This window comes from Neofelis nebulosa, chromosome 15 (genome assembly GCF_028018385.1).
Source record: "Neofelis nebulosa isolate mNeoNeb1 chromosome 15, mNeoNeb1.pri, whole genome shotgun sequence".
NCBI lineage: Eukaryota > Metazoa > Chordata > Mammalia > Carnivora > Felidae > Neofelis > Neofelis nebulosa.
The window spans coordinates 48,145,609-48,156,540 of NC_080796.1; the positions used below are offsets into that span (position 1 = coordinate 48,145,609).

General features: G+C 49.6%; 1 pseudogene; it reads right to left on the reverse strand.

The window, feature by feature from the left end:
- Positions 1-220: 220 nt before the first annotated feature.
- LOC131495642 (large ribosomal subunit protein uL6-like) lies at positions 221-1,155 on the reverse strand (annotated as a pseudogene).
- Between the last annotated feature and the right edge of the window lie 9,777 nt (positions 1,156-10,932).

Consider the following 10,932-nt stretch of genomic DNA (forward strand, 5'->3'; position numbering starts at 1 on the left):
TTGTGGTCTTGTGGTTCTTGAGTTTGAGCCCCGCGTGGGGTTCTCTGCTGTCAGCACAGAGCCCACTTCAGATCCTCTGTCTCCCTCTATCTGCCCCTTGTGTGTGCGCTTTCTCTCTCCAAAAGGACTAAATATTAAAAAAAAATTTTTAAGAGGTATTTTTGTGTGTGTTTGTGTGTGTGTGTGTGTGTGTGTGTGTGTGTGTGTGTTTGTTCTGGCTTAAGGAAAATCCCCAAATCCATACAGCTTTTATTCCATCTTTAAAATTTCACAAATAAGTCTGAAAAATCATTTGGCATCTTGCTCTTTCTGTCACGGGACAACTTAGATCTTATCCATCAGCCTGCTGAGCCTCTCCTTTTTCAGAAATGTAGCTACCCTCCCCAAATTTTCTGATATCCTTGTTTTTTAACTGTTGTGGCTTGCCGAATCAAAGCAGCTAGTTTGATACAAGTTCAATGTCATTTCCTGCAAGAGTTAACTCATCCTCCTGGGGTTGAGATACTGAATAAGCGACGCTTGGCCTCATCTGAACCCTGCGGATAAATTTTTCACCCACAAAATTTCGGATTTCGACAAGGGAACCATTCTCATGAACAATGACGTTGATGGGAAAGTGAGCATTCCCAGACCCCATTTTGTAACGGAAACCCAGCGTAATGCCCTTCGTCATGCTCCGTACGTGACGAGAGATAGTGTGAACGGTAGCGGTTCTTTTCCATTTCCCCACCTTTTGTCAGCTCGGAGCCTCTTCATTTTCCTTCCGAAGAGACTGAGTTTTGCAGTGATGTGATTGAAGTCCGTTTGCAGGGGTCCTCTGGGGCCTCTCACAGTAACGGCACGTCCCTTCAGAGTGATGTCGATGTTTTCTGGAACGTCAACAGTCTGATTGCTGAGAATGGCCTTCATTCTCACAGTAGATGCAGCAAAAGAGTACAGAGAAGTGTTTAAGATTGTTTTGGCCGGGAGTTTTAGTTGTCTTTAGTGACAGGATCAGTCGGCAAGTTCCTCTGGTATACTTTAGAACCTGAAGCCCACCACTTTTAAAAATTAAGAATAGTGAAGCGAGCTGATCAAATGCACGGATCTTTAACAGCAACACAAGCGCAGTACAAATCGAATTAACACAGTTTCTACAGAAACACACTCCCAAGGGCCGGAGCTAGATGTGGGTTTGAGAATATCGGTGAAGTCCCAGAGGACAGGTGTTTAACAAAGGGAGCAGTGGAGCGTCCTTCGGTTAGGCACGTGTCGACACAGGCTCCAGATATACATCACCAGTGACAGTTCTCGGTGTTTGTCCCAGTTGTTTTATGAAAAGAAAGAAATGGACCCAAACACTGCCCGAGTGAGACCACACAACAGGTGCGTTATCCAGTGTGATCTGAAATTCTAGGAAAAGTGGATCCACTTGGTGAGTGTAATTCAGTTTCGTCGTAAAAGTTCCGTGGAGACGAAGCCCCATTGACAGGGCTGAGGCTCCATGATTTGGATCCATCCTCAAGTTTACAAAAAGCGGTCAAGAGCACTGACATCAGACTGCCGGGGTCAGAGTCCAAGGTCTCCCACTTAAAAGTTTGCTTCTTAACCTGTCTGTCTCCTTTTTGTTATTGTGCAATGAGAAGAAACTACTCCACAGATTTATTGTGAGGCCAAGGATAGTGCCTGGAACATATAAACACTCAGCGGATGTTAACTTTAACAAGGTAAAAGATACAGAAACTTAAAGCGAAATTCCTACTTGTCAAAACCTGAGAATTTCTCCTAAAAGGTGATTTCATGCCCATGAGATAGCACTGCCTTTCTTTACCACCAGTGACTTCACTGTGCTCAGAGTAGTCAAGCAACAAGAAACAAGAGCAGATTCCAGTGGTCAGTCACTGTGTCTATGGGCCCAGCTTAAGTTCAACATGAGCATTTCCTCCGTCCAATGCATCAGCAGTGTTTTACATTCAAGACGAAGAGTGTTTACAAGTCTTGTCACATCAGTAAGACGCGAGCCGCCTGAGGTCTGATGAGTTGGGTCCTTCAAAGCCTTTTAATTCCACGTGGTGGGAAAGCAGTTCAGTAAATCTTTCCGACACGTTTCCATGATGTCATCACCCAACAGCATCAACATAAACAGTGTCTCCACACCCTGCTTCATCTTCTTCCAAACTTCGAACGAAAGCCCAGGAAGAAAGAAAATTCACAATTTTGGTGACTTACTCCATGGTATCAGGCAATGAATGTGATTTGCAAAGTGCGTGGTCTGTAGTCGTAAAATGATGGATGCCGTTCAAACTCCTTTCAATGGAACTAAACTGCTGAGACCCTTCTGCCCCCATCTTTGCTTTTCTTTGCAGGAGCCAGACCAGCAGTGAACTCTGTTTTTGCGTGTTTATAGCCACTCTCTCTCTCTTTTTAAGTTTATTTATTTTGAGAGAGAGAGAGAGGGAGAGAGGGAGAGAGAGAGGAGGGACAGAGAGATAAGGAGAGAGAGAATCCCAAGCGGGCTCCGTGCTCAGTGCAGAGCCCCATGGGGAACTCGATCTCACAACCATGAGATCATGACCATGAGATCATGACCTGAGTCAGAATCAAGAGTCGGACGCTTAACCGACTGAGCCACCCAGGCGCCCCTAGCCACACTCTCTTTTTAACAACCTCTTCTTGGGAGGTTGAGGTCTAGTTTGGCCAAAAGTGTCTGGTGGACTGTCTTTCTGGACCACAGGGCTACGAGTCTGTCCCCTGGTCTCATGGAGAGAGAGGCAGCCTGTTAAGTGTGAATCTTGCTTTAAGTTTCTGCACGTTTTACTTGTTTCCTTTAAGTTAGCATTTGTTGGGCACTTACTCTGTGCCAGGAACTATTCTAGGTGCTTTCCATGTGATTCATTCAACTGGGATGGCAACAGACAGCCTAAGCCACATTTGGCTCTTCTCAGTGGGGTAGGAGCAAAGTGAGAGTGAGAGGCCCAGGTCACGATCGTCATCTGCCTGCAGACACGCCTTTGTCCTGAACTCCCTGACCCAGTCAATGGGCTCCACTGTCCATATAACATCTGAGGCAGGGACCTAGAAGCACCTCCCTGCCTTCCCACATCCCATCTGCCCCTGACCCCCTCTCCGGTCCCCCCTCACCGGCTTATCCCTACTGTGGCACTTTTCACAGCTATCTAGAACCATCTGTCTCCCTGTCCATCATCCCCTCTTAGGACAGAGACTGTCTTCTGTCACTGAATGCTCAGTGCCATAGCAGACCCTCAAAGATGTTCGCTGCATGAAAGAATAATGTTCTGTCATTTCTACATAAGAATTTCTTGAGTTAGTCCCTCTGCCTCCAACCCATTAACTGCCCCAGTTTAGGGTCCTGTTCCTTCCCACCAGAACTCTTAAAATAGCCTCATAAACGATGTTCCTTTTCTCCACTTTGGCTTACTCCCACCCACCCTCCTCATTGTCTCAAGGGTCATCTCTCCAAGGCACAACTTAGAGTGCAGTACTGCTCTGATCAGACGCCTCAGTGCTTCTCTTTGCTCTCGGATAAATTCAAGACCTCGTCACACACGTCTGTTCTTCCTGAGCCCTCTGTTTAGCCATGCTACATGGTGGTGTATGTGTGCTGTGTGTATGTGTTTAGGTCCCAGTGCCTTTGCACGTGTGCCTTCTACCTAGGATAGATGCTACCCCCTTTTCTCTACCTGCCAATCTCCTGCCTCTCTTTGAGACCCAGCTCGTGAAGCCTTCTGGGACCCTATAGCCTCCAGCTTCATAGGATGAGACCTCTGGTTGAGCATTGGTTGATGATCTGTCATTGCTTACATAGCTATGTCCTCACGTCTCCCTACCCGCTAGACCGAGTCCCTTAAAATCCTGAACGTGGTATCCCTAACTCCTTGGGAGGCTTTAAAGAATTCTGGAGGGCAACAGGAGTGGGGGTGTACATCTTCTGTGTACGGTGCAAAGTGTTTTCAGACTGAAGACCCTGGAGGAGCAGCCTGAGTCAACCCTGGGGCCAACATGACGGCTAAAGATGGTCCAACCCCCAGAACACAGGCTTTTACTCCAACCTCCCTTCCTCAGCTCTTCATCCATGACCTCCTCCCTCCCTCTCTTCTTCTTTTCTTTTATTCATTTTCCTTCCCTGCCTTCTTCCAATTGCTACGTAGCCTCAGTCATATATTACCCAAAACAACATTATGGCAATGGTAATGGAAGTAAGTGATGACACGATAGTGCACCCCCAATTCTGCTGCCACAACAAAGCCGGCTGTGTTCGTTTGTCTAGTTCCCTTTCCGTCTTTCTATGCGCCCATCATGTTGCAGGGTTGTAATCATGAGGCCGTTTTAATTTTGTAGTCTACTTTTTAACTTAATATCGGAGGCATTTTTCATGCTCCTACATGGTCTTCGTAATTATCATTTCAATGGCTGCATGATATTCCATAGAATGGATGTGCCAAGTTTCACTTAACTGTTTCCTTTCTGCCAGACAATTCCGGGTTTTCCCTGTTGCAGAGAGGGCTGTAATACGCAGGTTCTTTTACTTCTCTTTCTTGTTCCTCCCTGTTCACTTGCTCCTCTCTTTGCTCTCTCTTGTGTCTCCTTCTGCCTCCTTGACCACAGCTCTCTTTCCCAGAACAGTAATTTGCCCCCAAGTGGATATAGAAATCATCTTAGTGGTGTGGTTTATATATACAATTGGAATACCACTTGGCAATGAGAAAGAATGAAATCTTGCCATTTGCAACAACGTGGATGGAACTGGGGGGTATTATGCTAAGTGAAATATGTCGGTCAGAGAAAGACAGATACGTGTTTTTACTCATATGTGGAATCTGAGAAACTTAACGGAGGACCATGGGGGAAGGGAAGGGGAAAACAACAGTCAAACAGAGAAGGAGGCAAACCATAAAAGACTCTTAATTACAGAGAACAAACTGAGGGTTGATGGGGGAGGCGGGGGGAGGGGAAAATGGGTGATGGACATCGAAGAGGGCGCCTGTTTGGATGAACACTGGGTGTTGTCTGTAAGCGATGAATCATGGGAATCTACTCCTAAAGCCAAGAGTGCACTGTATATACACTGTATGTCAGCTAAATCAACAATAAGTTATATTAAAAAAAAAAAAAAGAAAAAAGAAATCATCTTAGTGGGACCCAGGATTTTGAAAAGAATTACAACAAATTGGTATGAAAATGCTCTTAAAGTCACTTTTGCTATTTGTGTATCCTGAAAACAGTGTAAATGATAAACTCTCTTGCCCACAAGGGGTGGGAACATAGGATCAGGCAGGACTATGACAGAAAGCTCAAGCCTATGACAGGGACACAATGTTTGTCATGGAAGAAAAAGAGAGACAACCTGAATGTCTATCAATAGGGAAATAGCTAAGTATACCATTATGTGTCCATACTCAGAATATTATGTAGGATTTAAAGAGATTGTTGTGGATCTATATGTACCGACTCAGATAAAATCTTTTTTTAAAAGTGAATTTAGTTGCAGAATATTTGTAGTTATAATTTATGTAAAAATTAACAGCAAAACCCAAACCCACAGGATAGTACGCTAGATTTTCTGAGGATATATTATGTAAATATATGGCCAGGCTGATAACAGTGGTCCCCCTTTGTTTAGGAAAAGGGGTCCGGATGTGGGGGACCGGTCAAAGGGAATTTGAGCCTGAACTGCAATGGTTTCATTTTTGTTTTTAATCAAGGAAAATGTATTCACATATTGCTTGTATAACAAAAAATTAATTAAACGAATGTTGCCACTGTTGTGTCTTTCTGTTTACGTTGTGCATTGACCAGCCCAGATTCCGGCGCTGGCCATGAAGGAATAAAACGTAATAAGAGAATGTTACTAAATATCAAATGTCCTTTTGGGAAGAGTGGATTTTTTGCAACCCCCCCCCCCCTCATGGGTATGTAGGTTGTTTCAGACAGTACCGGTGGGCCGGTGGGCCTGGGGTGGGGGGAAAAAAGGCCTGCTCTTCTAGGAGACAAGGATGCCCCTGATCCAGACCCTTGCCTCTCAGCCAGTCCTCCCCACCCCCATCCTGGCAGGTGGAAGCTGGGGGTTTTGAAGTTTAGTCTCTTGCATTGAATCCTGGATGGAGGACAACAGATGGGGCCACACAGCCCTGCTGCTCAGACCGAGGGGAACAGGTGGAGGCTCTGGGGCCAGAGTGTGAATGCTGGCGATTCATGAGTGGTGCAGGCAGGCGGAGTGCCCAGCTCAGCGCCGGTGACAGCTGGGCAGCACGTGGGTGGGAGAGGGAGTCGGGGCATGGGGGGGTGGGCTGCAGTGGGTGGGTTCAGCCATAGAGAGGAGGCATGAGAGGGCAGAGGATAAAGGAGGGAAAGAGGGAGAATGCCTCCCACCCACCCAACCCCCCGGCCCACCCCCAGGATTAAGGCAGTAGGGAGGTCAGAGGTTCCAGGCTGACCCGAAAGGCTTAGGAAGCAGGAGGGTAAGCAGACATAGAGAGGAGAGTGTTCCTTTTCTGTCCCTTCACCCTCCTCCCCCATCCCCAGCTGTCCTCTACCTAGTCCTAAACCCGAGGCATTTGGGCCAATTCCAGTGGCTGTGCCAGGCCCTTGGCTGGGTCAGGGCCCGGGCAGGGGAGGGAAGCAGCTGCTGCCCCTCCCCTTGCAGATAAGGGTAGGAGCACAAGGAGGTGACAGGACGGGACAGTCCGCGCCTTTTTGCCCAGAACTACCTGGTGCCGCACCCCTCACCCCGTTTCTCTTTAGTTAAGTGCAAGAGTAAGAACTATGAAAACAGTGCTAATTATTAGTAGCGCTTACAGAACCCTCGTGATATACACAGCGCTTATTGATTTTATAATTTATCACTGAATTCTTCCAACAGCCCTTCCTGAAAGTATAGCTTCCATTTTACAGGTGAGAAAACGGAGTCTTCTTGGTTAAGTAATGTGCTCAAAGCCGGACACTAAGTATCGTTTGACTGCACAGACCAAACCCGGAACCTTCCAGGTGGATGGAATTAACAAAACGCTGGGCTGAGAGCCAGCAGTCCCCCATTTCCCAAAGGAGCAAGAGGTGGATGGGCCTAAATTAGCCTTTTTCATTGGCAAAATTGAGAGCAGCTAGATGAGGTTAGGGTGGAAAGTAAAGGAAGCTAGAAAACTCTTTTCTCCGGAGATTTGTCCAAATAGGAACGATCCCATCGCTTTGGGCTGGTTTAGGAGACTTGGCCTGGAAAAAAAGGGAACCACGCACTTTGGTTTGGGCGTCAGGAGACAGGCGCCTCTGCATGCCCTCCGAGTGGGCAGATTTGCTGGCATTCCTAGGCCCCCAGCCCTCTTAGTGCTACAGCTTTCCAGATGAAGACGAAGCCTGGGGACGGTGCGGAGGGGCGGGGGCAGGGGGCGCTGTCCGTCTCCCACTGGTCTGGTGCACTCTGTTGGTGGAGCATCTAACCTGACACTTGGCGCAGTGCACCTGCGAGTCGCCCATTCCTTGAGCCCAGACATGGCTCCTCCTCCCAGCCTCAGGAACCCAGCCCTGAGTGGGCTGGGGAAGGAGAGGGAGCTCCGGGGAGTGGGGGGCCGGCCCCAGCCAACAATTCACCCCACGCCCAGACTTCCGTCCGGCCAGCAGGGGGAGCCCGAGGCCCAGGCAACGGCCGTGAGCGGGGAGGCTGCCACTGGCTCCGGATGCTACCGCTTCGCCCACCCAGGCCCCTCCCTGAGCCTCAGTTTCCTGGCCTGCGAAATGGGAAAATAATTACACTAAGTAATGCACAGCATTTCTGTGAGAGTTAAATGCGTTCTAAACAATAAGGCGTTGCTAGACTTCCTTCTTGTTCTCTTGTACGATGCTATTCTGAACATTCAGTATTCAATAAATACTTCCTGAGCTCTATTAAGCACTAGAACCCTATTTTCGGCCCTGGATGAAGCCTGTCCAACTTGTGGGCCACGGAAAGCGGTTAAAATAGAAAAGCCTGGCAATAGGATGGTTCGTCTGTGCCTCCCACGCACCTGACCAGCCAGATAGAGTGGGTGGCTCTTTCGGTACAGGTCAACACTTCAGCAAACTCCTGTTTGTTCTTCTGGCCTGGAACTTGGGCCTTTGGGCTGGGCCTGCAGAGGTGACAGGGAGCCCAGGCCACAGCCCACCTGGCCACCCTGACTTCAGGAAAACGCACTTAGTGCAAAGACCTTTCACGCCCAGGGCTCTCTGGTGACAGGGCCTTGGGTTCAGGGCAGAGGGGTGAAGCGGATTTGAATGGAATAATCCCCAATTGGCATTTAGAGTTCTGCTTAAGATCAGCATAAGACTGGAGCTGAGAGAAGGGGCTGAAGCCAGAATCCGTGGCCAAGCCTGAGATTGTCTGTTCTTTTCCCAAGAATGTGGACCAGTTTGGATTCCGCAGTGTGATGGAGTCAGTGCCTAGTCTCCTGGCTCCTGTCCCTGCTGGGTGGGGCTTCCGTCAGACAATCGCTGTGGAAGCCTGTGTGTTGTGGGGTCTGCGACAGACTCCCAGGGGTCCCAGCGGAGGAGAGGGGCCTTCCCACCCGTGAGTTTTTCGCCCCGCTCCTTCTTTCCCAGAAGCCTCGGCTTCCGTTTAAGCCCTCACCCCAGGACAGGGTCCCCAGAGCACCTAATGAGGAGTTCAGTGTGACGAGGTGGCTATTCACATTGACTATGTTGCTTTTCAAATTCCAGATGTTTCGTTCCCTCGGGTGGGCAGCCGACTCTCTGAGGGGGGCTCATTGTGATGTGTTCCAAAGAACCCTGGACTGGGAATCGGAGGCCTGAGCTCATGTTTCAGTTCTAGGCTTTGGTGGCCCCAGGCCTCCCTCTGAGCCTCTGCGTTTTGACCTGTTAAAGGGGGTCATAATAGCTTCTGCACCGGGCAGGCTGCCAACACCTGGGGAAGACGTGACGAAGGCCCAGACACGTGGTTCTACCCCTTCCTCTGTCTGCGTCTACCCAAAACAAGTGAAAACGTATGTTCACGCAAAAACTCGTACACGAATTTCACAGCGGGATTATTTATAATAGTCTCAAAGTAGAAACGACCCATATGTCCGTCAACTGATGGATGGATAAACAAAATGTGGTGTAGACACGCGATGGAATATTATGCGGTCCTCAAAAAGAACGAAGCGCTGACACCTGCACAGTATAGATGGACTTTGAAAACATTATGCTAAGTGAAAGAAGCCAGTCACAAAGGACCACGTAGGGTCCGGTTTCACTTACACGAGGGGGCCAGAACAGCAAGATCCACAGACACAGCAAGTATATTAGTAACTGCCTGGGTCTGTGTAGGAGTGGGTAGGGGTAGGGAAGTGACTGCTAATGGGTGCAAGGTTTTTTTGGAGGGCGATGAAAATGTTCTAAGATTAAATTATGGTGACGGTTGCACAATTCCGTGATTATACTGAAAAAAAAATCACTGAGTTGTACACTTCAAATGGGTGAACTTTATGGTATGTAAATTATATATCAACAGAGCTGTTAAGAAATTTTAACTGGGTGTCCTGAATTTAATTTAGAAACTCTACTTTGGCCCTTTCTTTCCTCTTTCCCCCCATCTTCATGGCCTTGTTGTCCCTCTCAGAACATACAGAAGGTAGTGGGCATATTTCTCTTTCCTGCGGGGGCAAGGGCACTGTTTGACGCGTGGGAAGGAATAGGGAAGCATTAGGGAGTCCAGATGCCATCCTGCCCAACCTCTCACAGCAGCCACATGAACTCCCCTGCCTTGATTTCCCTTCCTGCCCGCTGTGGGGAGGGACAGTAGGGGATCCCTGCCCCTGCATCCCTGGGGGTGGTGTCTGGGGAGTCCAGGAAGACTGGACTGGGGAGGATGCATTGGCCAGGATGGGGTGGCCTGTGCGGGGAGCTCTAATGAGTCTGTTATGTGGCAGGGCCGACTTGGGGTCTTCTAAGTGCTGGTGGGGTGGCAGGTAGATTGCCCAGAGATACTTCTTTGGCTGCAGTCAAGGTCAGAGAAGCCAAGAAACCCACGGCTGGCGCCCTGTGGACTGGGGTCAGGGATGGAGCTGGGCCATGGGCTGCCAGACGAGGAGCTGCTGGTGCCTGGAGAAGGCTGATTCTTTAATTGGTGTGCTACACGGCAGGGCAAACTGCGGGCCATGTGTCTGGTGGGGGCGGGAGGGGGAGTTCAGGAGAGACAGGCTGGGGCAGAAGGCCTGCGGGTCTCCCCTCAAGACTCAGTGGGGGTGGGGCGAGAGGGGCTTGGAGCCAGCGGAGAGCTCGTACTTCCAGCTCTGCGTGCACCCAGAGCTCCGTGCCCAGCCAGCTGTCATCAACCCCTTAGGATACTTGACAAGTGGGGTCTGTTCTCAGCTTCTCTTCCCTCTGATTCATCTTTCCTTGCCCCTGCTTCGCTGTCTCAGGCTGTGAGCATGCTCAGATCTCCCCACCTAAAACCAACCTCTTTTTGACCCTACTCTCCTGCAGCTAACAGTCCGTCGTTTCGTCTCTTCTCTGCCAAGTTCTTTCAAAGCCTTGTCTGCATCCACACCCCCCCCCCCGCTTTCCCTACCTGCTCCAGCATTCACCCCAGAGATGGTGCTCCCAACCCCACTCCTCCCCCTTCTTGTCACCAAATCCTACCACTTCCCCCTCAGATCCACTGCTCTCCAGCCCTGAGCCGCTCAGCTCCCTTCTTCCTGAAATACCTGCTTGTTCCCTCCCCTGCCTGTTCCCCCTCCTGGTGCTGTAGGCACAGCCTACTTCTGTCCAGCTCCTCTCCTGCATCCTCCCTCTGAGTGATCTCAGCTCTCCCAGAGCTTTGGCCGCCACCTCAATTGAGACGACCCAGCTAGAGCTCTGACGGCCCCCTTGGCCATTTCCACAAGCCCGCTGGCCCTTGCTCCTGGATGTCCCCTTAGGTACATCCCACCCAGCCTGTCATCCTTCCCCCGGTCCCCGAAACCTGCC